Source organism: Castor canadensis, chromosome 3, assembly GCF_047511655.1.
Source record: "Castor canadensis chromosome 3, mCasCan1.hap1v2, whole genome shotgun sequence".
NCBI classification, from domain to species: Eukaryota; Metazoa; Chordata; class Mammalia; order Rodentia; family Castoridae; genus Castor; species Castor canadensis.
The window spans coordinates 72,661,151-72,673,744 of NC_133388.1; the positions used below are offsets into that span (position 1 = coordinate 72,661,151).

General features: G+C 38.4%; 1 protein-coding gene across 5 annotated transcripts in view; it reads right to left on the reverse strand.

The window, feature by feature from the left end:
• The window catches only part of Akap6 (A-kinase anchoring protein 6), a 515,042-nt gene that overhangs the window by 476,113 nt on the left and 26,335 nt on the right, over positions 1–12,594 (reverse strand). The window contains exon 1 of one of the 5 annotated variants that reach the window (XM_074068189.1): positions 6,016–6,037. The exons of the other annotated variants lie outside the window; for them this stretch is intronic. The gene's annotated coding sequence lies outside the window, so the exon portion shown is untranslated. Of the gene's footprint in view, positions 1–6,015; positions 6,038–12,594 lie in introns of those variants that run through there. 5 annotated transcript variants of the gene reach the window in all.

The following is a 12,594-nucleotide window of genomic DNA, read 5'->3' on the forward strand; positions in this document are numbered from 1 at the left end:
AGTTATGATTTAAAGGGAATGTAAATGCTTTGCTTTGGTTTGACATTTTGAGACAAGGTCTCACTATGTAGCCCAGGCTGGCCATGAACTCTCCATGATCCCTCACTCTGGGAGAGGTTAGCACCACCACACTCAGCTAGAGAAGTGGCGAATTTGGGTTGAAATGGAATGGTAGTCCTACCTTACTCTGTAATGGACTAGGTTCAGTCCTGTTCAGTGCTAATGGGAACATAATCCCTTTCCTGCTATGTGAATAGCAATCAGGTGTTAACAGAGGGCAAAACGGAAACTGAGATAGTTTGGTCTTAGAAAGAGATGAGGGAGGGAGGAAGTGGAAGACATGAGAACTGCTTTAAAAGTTCTAGAAAAAAAGATTAAATATTCCTTATAGGGTTCTAGTAAAACCAATGGAAGGAAAATGGAGGGCAACAGGTTTGGACTCTTTAGCAGCCAAGTGTACCTGAAAATAAACGTGTCATCTATGAGGCACTGAGTTTTCTGACTCTAGAGGCATTCCCACACAATAGGCCAGACTATAACTTGGTAGGAATGTGAGGTTGGACTTGACTATTTTTCAGTAGTAAGTAACAGAGAAAAAAAAGCAATAAGGATTAAAGTAGCTAAGGAGTTTGGTCAGATTAAAATGGAAATCCAAAAAAGTTTTTAATGTATACCTCACTGAGCTAGCCGGGAGTTCATTCTTGCCCCATTCCACATGTCTGTGAAGGAAAATAGGCTGGAGAAAGTAGGACAAAACAAAAGCCTTAAGGATCTGGATAATAAAGGCGATACAGTCACTGGAAAGAAAATTAAGATTATAAAAATATGATTGATAGCAGTACATTTCTGTTTAAAAACACCTCAAAATATATGAATACATATTAGAATCAGTAGCCAACTTTCAATAAAAACAAAGAAAAAGAAAAATCTGTTCACTTTAATTCCAGGTCCAAAGAAAGATCTGATTTTTTTTCAAACTAAGTATTTGATAATGTTTATGTTCATAAACTGAGCTCCTGATCAATTAATTTTAAAAACAAACATGCAAGGAGACAAAATTGACAAACACTTCTGGCCACTTCATATTCTTAACCCATGCTTCATGTGACTGCTGTGGAAATGCATGTCTTATTGGGCCTGTGACAAGACTCCAGATGACAAACTGATGACACTGATCTATGCTTTGGAGGCCCTGTTGTTTTGTTGACTTAGTGAGGCAGGAAAGAAATTTTCAGCTGCCAAGTCTTAAGAAATGGTTGGGCCTCTCTCATTCAGCTGAGCCTTTCCCAGGGGAATAGGGCCACTGTTCCCAGGAGGACTTCCAAAAGACCTTCTGAATAATTCATGATTTGAGTTGAGCAGCAATGTTATAATGCCCTTATGCTTGACTGCCATGCAAGCCCCTTTCAAGAATCTACTCTGGAGCTTCCTGAAGAGGGAGGTCAGACTAGTCTGTAAAGCATCCTGAAGTATGCACCGGAACTTCTTTCCCCTCAGCCTCCTCTGGGCTGTGCTATGACCTAACACAAACCTTTCTTTCTCCTAAGGCACAAGCCTGAGATTAGAACACTTCAATTTTTATAATTAACATTTTGATCACACATAAATGAATATGCTTTTTCACAGCTTTGATGACCATACCACTTTCTATCTTTACTCCCCAACACATATACTACACACATCATTTCCTAACCTAAATGTAAACAAAGAAAGACTTCAATCTCTAGTTAGAAAAGAAACACAGCAAGAGATAAAATAATGTCAGTTAAAGTCAACACTCTAAAATTTAGAAGGCTTAATTTTCAGGACAGATTATCTTGCTTTTACAATGGTTTCTAAAGATCTTGGATTAAAATCAGAGAGTATCAAGGATCATAGCTATTCCCCACCCCACCCACAGTCACCATCAGCCTCAGGGAGCTATAGGAGACAGGCTATCAGTGCACAGTCTGATAACTCCTCTGGAAGAAACTTTGAAGGGACTTGCCATAAGAAGGGACTGCCTCATAAGAATTAACTCCTGCTGAAAAAGACAAATATCACATGCTTTCTCTCATATGCAGAATCTAGACCTAAAAAAAAAAATGACACAAGTGTAGAACAGGAGAAGGGAGGACTATCTGAGGGTGGGAACCAGGGGGAGGATAAAAGGAAAAGGTAAAAGGAGGTGACTATGATCAAAGTACTTCACATGCATGTATGAAAATAGAGTAATGAGTCCCACTGAAACTTGTTTATAAAAGGAAAAGGGAGATAAAAAGTAATGGGGAGGTCAATTTGATCAAAGTAAATTTTGTGCATGTATGGAAATATTACCATGAATATTGAGAGAGAGGGGAATTCACAGCATCAAATTTAGTACAAGTGCCACATTTTAAGTAAAGGATGATTTGTTAGCTAGTAAAATAATGAAGTGTGGTTATCAGGCATCCAGTCACTTCAAATGGGAAAGAGCAGGACAAGCAGTTTTGTCATGGAGCCTGAGCAGAGGTAGCTTTTCTTGGAGGGAGTGCAAACAAGATGGGCAAGAGAGAGAGAAATAATATTGGGCAGAGGATAAGATCCATGGATTGCTGTTTCATGTGTGTGGCTTTACTTACATTAGTTTTAATGGGAGATTTTGAGAGTGTTTACATCCTAAGGGGAAGAGCCAACAAAGTAGGCTTGAAGATACAAGTTGTAGAGAAGGGTTTGACCAGCGTCAAGGAGCCCAGGAAGTGGGACAGGGTAGATTAACTGAAGACAGTACAGAAACCCCTCTCCCCTGAGAAAGGAGGAAATAGTGAGTGCAAAGGCAGTAAGAAGGCATGAGGGCGAGGAAGCTGAGGCTTCTTACCTTATGATCAAAAGGTTTTTGGTAAAGCAGAGAGCATGGCCTTCCTCTGAGAAGGGTAGAGAAGAGGGAGGGGTTTGAAGTAAAAGTTTGGACTGGCTGCTGCGTGGACAGGGGAAAGGCTGGCTGGGAGGACTGCCTGGAATCCTAGAAGCACTCTGACAGTTGGCCTGTGTACGAGCTCCCCAAGAGCAACACCCACAGGGCCAGGATAACGAGGAGAAGCTGTCCAGAGACAGAAAAGGATTGAGATTGGGATTCAAAAGTGTTAACTAACCGTACAACGCACACATTATATGGTTAGTTCCAAAGGAGAGTTTGATGGGTCCTGGGTTTGCCAGCAAGTCCTAATGTCAAGACACTCTTGATGAGGAGTATCCTTGGGAGTGCTCCACAAAGGAAGAGACCTGGGTCTCAGCATGAAGAATTGTGCTTTCTGGGCTACATAAAACTCGTCTTGATAATCGCTGTCTCTCTCCCTACTCTCCTATGACTTAATCATTAGATAACTTTACTGTCCAGAGATGACCCACTTGACCCAGTTACTGCCACCCTATATCTTACCAAAGCAAGGGAGAAATAAGAGCAACTCAAGAAGTAATTGGAGAATATGGCACTATGTCCACATCTGTAGCAGATTCACACATTAGGCAGTGAGGAAGTTCAAGTGGAGTCTGAGTGGGAACCACCTTGGCCCCATGTGCTATCTTGGGCACATAGGTTAGACTCTTTGAGTGTTAGCTTCCTCACATGTAAAGCTCCTAGACAGGAGCAAGCTAATTTTTAAGCTGTTCCCCAATTCTATTACTCTTCATAATTCCATCATTAACTCTGAATTAAATGCCTGATTCCAGAGTCAAGCATTCCCGGCAACCTAAATCTACTAGTTAGCAATAAATAAAACTAAAACATTCTGACCTGCCTGATGTGGCTGTCATGATTTACTGTTTGTGCTGTAAACTATCATGTAGAAAAGTAGTCTTCCCATCAATTTGTGTAAAATGATTCAAAAAGCCCACTCCTCATTTTTTCTTTGGATTAACATCTTATATACTTTCCCTTAAAACATCTGTACTTCAGTTGGGCTGAGGAGAGACAGGGGGAAAGGAAATGGGTAGTACTGTAGTGCATAAGGGGATATGATCTAAATTAAAATTTTTTTGTGTGTGTGTTTTATAAGATTTATTTATTTATTATTGTTGTGCTGAGGGTACACTGTAGCATTTACAAAAGTTCTTACAATATATCAAATATGTCATACTTGAATTCACCCCCTCCATTATTCTCATTTATCCCCTCTCCCCCCATTCCTAGTACAGTTTCAACAGGTCTCATTTTTCCACTTACATACATGTGTACACAGTATTTACACTAGTATGAAAGATCAAAAGAAATTAAGACTATTTACTTTAGACATAGGGATAAGCATTTACTTAAATGTTCACTTAATCCCACTCCCTCTTCAGCAGATGGGAGAGCTGTGAGGAACACTGCTGTTGCAGACAAATCTGCCTATAGTCAGGTAGTCCATTCTGATCTTACCCACCAGGCAGCAACCATAATCTCCAGTGCTGTCAGACTTTTCAAGGGCCCTACTTGTAGTGAAATATACAGGGAGGTCACAATTGAAATTCTGTATCAATATCTAGAAGCATCCCATAGAGTACTAACTGAACTCCTTCAAATCTGCACATCACATTATTTTCCCCCAAACCTGGCACCATCTTTCTCACACCTTCTTTTCCTGCTCAGCTCTTACAAAAATAATCCTGATTGATTACCTCTACATCCTCCTATCACATCTTGTTTCTTCTACTGACTAGAGATACAGTGATGAACAAGAGAGACAAGGTCTCTACCCTCTCCTCACTTACACTCTATTGGGAAAACAGACATTTCCTTTGTGGTCCACTCTCTTTCATTGCTTTCTTGCCCATGAGAATATTAATCCCTCTTCATGGAATCCCACAGCCCTCTTTTCTCCCTAGCAACCAACTAATTCATTATTTTTGGTCAAAATTCCTCTATGAAAACCATCCTCTACTCCCCCAGGTAGACTTGAATGCTTCTTTTCCTGTGTTCCCTCAGACTTGGTACATAATCAACCTGTTGATGGTAAGGGTCTACTATAATGAAGAGAAACATGTTATTTTTTTCCCAGTGACCAGAAGAGCACTGCACCTAGCACCAAATTATCAAATATGTGCTATCTAGTCTATATCTCAGATAATAATACTCCATCCATTTGATGAAACTATAAACACTAAAGCCATCATTGGCTCATCTGTTTTTCTTCCCCTATTCCATCAATGTCTTGACATATAGCTCTAAAATTCTGACTTTCTCATCTGCTCTCCAACCCCACAGTCACAGCCTCATACCAGTCTTGTCTTTTCTCTCTGGGCCTATAACAATGAGCTACTTAGCATTTTTGGGCTTTCCAATCACTGACTGATCTTTCAAGTTGTTGGAAAAGTGATTTTCTAAAACACAGTTCTGTTTGCATAATTCCCATGTTCAATAGAATAAAGTCTTAAATTCTGACGATAACCTGGGCTGAGAGCCTCTCTGCATCAACTGAACTGTATAATGTGCATGTGGCCATTTAAAATTTTTGGTTTGAAATTTCTTTTTTTATTTACTTATTTTTGACCCTGCTTAGTCAACACATTTATGTATAATAAATCAGTGAATAGTGGACTCATTATATTCACTTTATATTTGAGTCACATAAACTAGTATAATGCCATAATTGTCATGTTTCCATGCCTTTGCACATGCTACTCACCATTCTTCAAACACGACCTCCACTAGTCTATTATCTCCTCCCCAAACACAAACAGACACATGCACACACATGTGTGCACACACATACCTTTCCCTGGCAAATTCTTATTTGGAATAGGAATCTAGCTCAAATGTCAGCTTCTCTCTGAAGCTTTTCCTGAATCAGGCAGAGTTCATTTCCTTCACAATGTATCCATGTTACTTTGTTTTATTGGACTGTTAATTATGCCTACAAAGCTGTATCCTTAATAACATCGTAAACATATTTTATTCATCATTGTAATGCACAGAAGTCACAGAGAATTGATGTACAGGAGATTATCTCTGAATGTTTTCATGACTGTGGGATCTGCATGATTACAAGCATTCAAAAGAGGAAATATAAAACATTTAACCTGCATGCCGGCGGGGTCACTCATCGGTCTACAAAGGGACAGACTAGACACTCCTTCAAGGACTCCCACAGTTCTAGTACAATTCTCTGCATTTATTGAGTACCTATAAAAATTAAGCAATGTGCTAAGTGATTTTTAAAAGTCAATCATTTTATTCACTTTTTACAACAGCCCTGTGAAGTAGGCAAATTATTTCCATTTCAGTGCTGAAAGAAGAAATGCTCAGAGAAAGACTTGCCCAAGTTACTACACTAAGCCAAGAGAAGAGCTCCCTACTAACATGCGATTCAGTAACAAACTGCTCAACAGGAAACACCAGCTTTCTTTAAGCATTGAAGCACTCTGTTGCTCCCTCAATGTATGAAAAAGAGCAGTCAACTTAAAATAAATGAATGTATAGAAACAAACGTTTTTTCCTGTAAACTAAGTGAACTCTGGTCTCTGTTGAGATTAAGCCTTAGAAAGTACACAGAAACTTTAATAAAAAACAGTAAGGATTCAATCCTTATCACAGCTGTAGTTGAAAATATTCCCTGCAGGAAGGAGAAAGAATTCAGAGACAATGAAGAAAATTCTAATTAGTCTCTCACACCACACTTTATTTAGCAGAACCTAAGACAAAATCTAGATGGCCTTTTTTTTAACAGTCCAGTGATTAATTGGTTTCTGTGCTTTGAAATAGCTGCCAACTTGGCTGTTGCAGCTCCTTTTCACTCTGGCCTCACTAACCTCCTGGTCTGTGTTTGTCACCCCTCCCCCAATCAATTCTCCTCATGCTCTGTCACTTATAACAGAACTTAACCTGGATTCTCTGACCCCACAATTTCCTCCCCTTCCAGATCATAGATTACACTGTATTCTCAGCCTATAAAGATCTTCCCCAGCTTCTCAAAACTGCACATTCAATAGCCAAAGCCAGAACAATTTAGACAATGAGATAAATAAAAAGAGTATTAGATGCTAGTAAAAAAAAATTCTAGGGGTCTATACTGCCATAAACGATTGAATAAGGAAATAAATACAGAAAAATTAGCAGATATCCATTCCTTACGGAAAAAAATGCAATTAATAAATGTAGACGAATGAAGGAAATTTAAAACCACCATTATAATACCACAGTAATAATTGCTATAGGCAAAATCCACTATAATCAGTGGGCATTTTTTTTTAAAAAAGAAGATATGTGTATAGCCTCAAAATATTTCCCCTCCAGCTTTATAATGACTGTGGTACTTTGAACACATACCCATGCTAAGGACACAGCTCAGTGGTAGAGTGCTTGCCTAGCATATGCAAGTCCCTAGATTCACAAATAAATAAAATTTAACATTTGCCCAAAGATTCTTTCATAGACTTCCCTACAAGAGATAGAGATGCAACTCATTTCTCTCCCATTGAGTGTGGCTAAACTTAGTGACATGCTTGTAAGGAAAAGAAGATGGAGAAGGAAAAATAATAACTTTACTGCCAAACACCACTTGAGCCAGTTGATCAAGGTTAAACCACCAGTATCAGTTGTGTGGAGATTCTGAGTCTTCTAAGTATGACGTGAGGAGAAAATCACATCAATTCTATGGCATTCTCTCTCGAATCCAACACCTCAGTTGATTCATGAAAAAACACCAGACAGACTCAAATCAGGAACATTTCACAAAATGTCTTACAATTAGTCTTCACTAATACTGAGGTCATAAAAGACTGTGAAAGGCAAAGAAATTGTCATAAACCAGAGGATACCAAGGACATATGACAACAAAATGAAATGTAGAAACCTGGATTATACATTGGAACAGACAAGGGGTATTAATGGAAAACCGAGGAAAATCTAAAAAGTTTATAACTAATAGTAATGTACCAATATTAATCTCTTAGTCTGATAAATATACCATGGTTAGAGCAGATTTTAACATTAGAAGTAGCTTAGTGAAGGATATATATGACAACGTTCTGTGTTACCTTTTTTGTAACTCTTTGTGTTTTCTTGAAAAGTCAGGACCATACAGAAAAATGTTCATTTTTAAAGACCAACTTCTTAGAGAAATCTCCTCTTAAATGGCTCCTTACACTGAACTCCTTCAGGATTTTGTCTGCTCAGAAACAACACTGAGGCAGTCAGTTCATCAACTTTATTTTATATGTGGGATGAGTCTCTCTTTTTGGCAGGTCTACAGAGGAAAAGGGCCCTTTAAATCCCACCAAGCACTTAGAATCCAATGAGTACCAGCTGAGTTTTTGTAACGGAAGGATGTTTTCATCCATCTAAGGCAGGTCCCTGAGCCAACCCTAGCTTTGGATCCAGCCTGCCAGCTGCTGCTTCTCCAGACCTCCTCTGCACCTGGGACCTCAGTAGGGGTGTGTGCTTTGGTACAATCTGATAGCAGACCTCTGAGGACAATCAGTCTGGAAATAATTTATTCAAATCTTTACTATCCTTGGTCACCCCTAAAAATACAGCTTATAAGATCATTGATCCTTACTCAGTGAGTTTCTCATGCTGGTCCAGGAATCTTTTCATCTGCCCTCCATTCCACAGTTTTCTTCCCTTCCCACTACTCCTGGGCAACCCCAACCACAACCTAAAACCTGCACCTGTTCTAACAATGTCCCATCCACCTCCTAGCCTTATTGAAATCATGGATCTTCTACAATGACAGTCCTCTTGAGAGGTTAAAAACCAGAACGCACCTGGAGTTATTTACTCTGGCTCACTGCATTCCTGCACTTCACCCAAAACACAGGTCAGAGACCAAACATAAAGGGTAAAAACAAGGGAAACAAAGTATATTCAAATTCTTTCAGGGCCAAAACTTCATTCTTTGTGAGAAAATAAGTGCTTATTTTTAACCAAGGGACAAAGTTCCCTGGCATCATATGTTAGGTGTCAATCCCAGGAACTGCACACGAGCATAGTTCAGATTCTGAACCAAGGAAGAATAAGAAGTAGTGAAGACCAAAATCTGGCTACAATTTTGGTGCCTCATTGTAGTCCTTAAATTTGTACTTGGAAATCTGCCCCAGCGTTCTACAACAGGAAGTTGAGAACTGAAGATATACCTTCTGTAGAGCCATAACTAACACACTTAATATTTCAGAACCCTTGAGGCTAAGATACTTTGCAAACTAGGTAAGCAACAACCTAAACACCATGCTCATTGGTGTCCTCTTTCAATTCTGAAGGAGACATGGTCTGGATGTGGCTTCAGAATTACTTGGAGGTACTGAAAGTCAGGTTTTTCTCCCTGTTAATAAAGTAAAGCTGATACTTTTTGATTTTCATCTGCAAACCTTCACTATCTTTTGAACAGTAGTAACACATTCAAGGAGAGAATGCTAAATAGAACTCCATGACTAAGGCTGCCACATATGCTACAAGGCAGGATATACATTACACAAGATTACCACTTCTAAAGGGGAGAGGATCCTTCATATCAAAGATACTGTAGATTTGCTTATTTATTTTTGTGGTTTTCCAGAATGTGAAGAAAAGCACCCTGTTCTAATAAAATAAGCCTATCATGACAACTTCCTAAAGGTGGAAGTAAAGCATTTCGAGGAAAGAATATCTTTTTCTAATTTTCATCAAGGTGCTAGCTATATGGGCAAGTAGTAGCCATGATCTAATTGTAGGCTGTAAGATTATTTTCTATGCAGTAATTCAATCTTTAAATTCTTTTTTTTTTTTGAGACAGGATCTTGTTATGTAGACCAGCTGGCCTCAAAATCTCCTTCTACGTCTGCCTCCAGAGTGCTGGATTATAGGCATGCAACATCAATACCCAGTCTAATCTCTCTAAATTCTTAAACATGATTTCACAGTAAGGACCCATAAATATTTCTGACTTTTTGACTATTTCTCTAAGAATTTCCATTATAGATATGAGGGGGAAAAAAAGAACAATATCATAAAATAATAATATACCTAGCTAAAACAGTACCTTAAAACAGACATGGTAGGCTGAGCATTTAAATTTGAAATGCATGCCAGTTTAAAAATGTCTACAATTTTCTTTTTCCTGCACTAAAACAGTTCTTTGACCTAGTTTCTCCAGTAGAGAGGTCCAATTATGTTACACAGGGAGGTTAAAATTTTGGCCTAAATTTATAATGGAAGAGGTTTGTTAATTTGCTCTCATCCTTTAAATTAAATTTATTCTCTGCATGAGTCACATAATAGTGACTTTTTTTTAGTAACACTAAATATGTCAACAAATATTTTGGGGAGAACAATTACTGACTGTATGGTAACAGTTCCTATCATGCTAGGAACTAGAAATACATAAATGAATAAAATATAGTCCTTTTATTAAGGACTTTGTTTTGAACACATAATGGCAATTCAGTATAATATGAACTTTACTAGAGGCATCTGTTAGGTTGAAACATAGAAAGAAGGAAGGAACATCCACTATAAGTGAAGCATCAAAGATGCTTTCCTAGAGGAAGACAACTAGCCCTTGATAGATGAGTAAAAACTAGAAGGTAGGAAAGGTTAGGGCATGCAACTGACTGTATAGAGAGGTTCTGTCCATGAAAAAACAAAGGGCATTCAGGAAGTTCCAAATATGTTATATGGTTAAAGCAAGTTGTGCCTGCAAAAGGCAGAGAGTGAATGGAGGATAGAGAAAAATATGGTAAGAGTTGGAAATCATGACATTGCCTTACAGGGCTTTTCATACCATGCAAAGAACTCTGTAGCCAAAAGAGATTCACTGAGGACCTTACATAAGGAAATAATATGCTCAGATTTTAGAACATACCAGCTTTTTAGAATGATCATTCTGGCAGCTTTGTGAAGATACAATACTGGAAGTTAACCAGAACAGATGAGAGATAAGAAAATCCTGGCAGGAAAAAGAGGTGTAAAAGGAAACTTGGGTGTATACTTATTAAGTGTCTATTTGGGGAGAATCACTGGATATAGCAATCTGGAAAAGGATAAATCTGATATGAATAGTAGCAGAAAGCAATGGCATGGATGAAAACCTTTCTCAGAGGGCTTAGGCAGAGATTCTTCAGTTGACTGCTTGGACTTCTAAAGGACCTGTGAATAGAATTCAGGAAGACTGAGAACTTAAAAGTGAGAAAATTACAACTTTGTTTTTGCTAACTAAAATTATCCTCAATTATCTTCAGTTACAAATATAGGCAACAAATCCTGGAAATATTAGCAGTTCCTGTGAAAAAGTCACAACACCCATGATCACCAGTATAAATCCCAAATTTTTCAAATCACATTATAGTTATTAAAGATATTTTGAAGGAGTGCTCATACTCATTACTGTTTCAGTATTTTAGTAGTCAGTAGACCCACTATTGGATATTGTTATTTAGTGTATTAATAAAAAAATCACTCATATTACTATTCATATTACTATGCTTCCATTTTTAGAAGTATTTTACAATTTCATTTTGGTGTAATTCACTTGCTTTATAATTCTATGCATTTTACTCAATACACTTAGAAACATTATCCAGAGAAGGGATCAATAGGCCTCCCCTTCTACCAGAAAGTCTGTGGCATAATTCAAGAACCCCTGAGTTAGTGTGAGAATGAAACCAAGAAAGGAAACCTGAGAAATAAACATTGGTAATGGGGCTTGGAACAAGGCAGGAATAAGAATAATCAGGAAAAGTACGAGAAGAGAAGAACCAGGACAGCACAACATTGAAGGATTTACAAAACAGAAAGTTGCAAGGATGATGTTCAACAATGTTAGAAAATAAATTATATGAGGACTGATATGTTTCCCTTTAATTTACCAATTAAGACCTGCATCAGTGTTCTTTTGCTGTAAGCAGTAGAACTAGCAAAAACAAAAACAAATATATTGAAGGACTATGAGAAGAATCACAGATTCCAAGGTAAAATTGAAGAATTAGTCCATAAAAAAACAGAAAAGAAAATGTTAGGGGTAGGGAAGCAAGAAAGAAATGCCAACAGCTGTCATTCCCTGCCCTCCTCCCCCGCACCCCCGGACTTGCCAGCCTGGCCTGACTTGCAGATTCTTGTGTCCACTTCAGGGCTGGGAAAGAAAAGGGCACCTGAACTGACAGTTAAATCAAGATCCACTGATGAGGGCAGCTCCCTGAGATGGTACACATCACCAGAAAAGGATGCTAGATAAGTAAAAGCATATGTCCACTTCATGGAATCTTGCTGGCAACCTTAGTGAGAGCAGTCTCAGTGTAAGGGGCCCAGAATCTAGACTGCTGTTGTCTAGGAGCTGACTTAGAGTGCAGCAGTGTCCTATTCTGCCAAAAAGCTTGGCTGAAAAAAAAGAGAATGTGAATAACAGTAAGAAAGGTGGAATCAAGGGAGAGTTTTTGGTTTTGCTTATTTTCAACCTAGAAGAGATTTGAGCATTTTCATAGATAGAGGAAGGACTTGAAGCAATAGAAGTTTAAGATCTAGATGAGCTGTGGAAAGTGAGTTGAATCTGAACAGAAAGAAGTTACTATTGCCACGTGCCAAGCCAGGCATTTATTGTGCCAGACAACATGCATTATCTTTTAATACTGGAGAGTATAAAAATAATTCTAATTATCCCCACTTCACAGAATGGGGATATAAAAATTTAC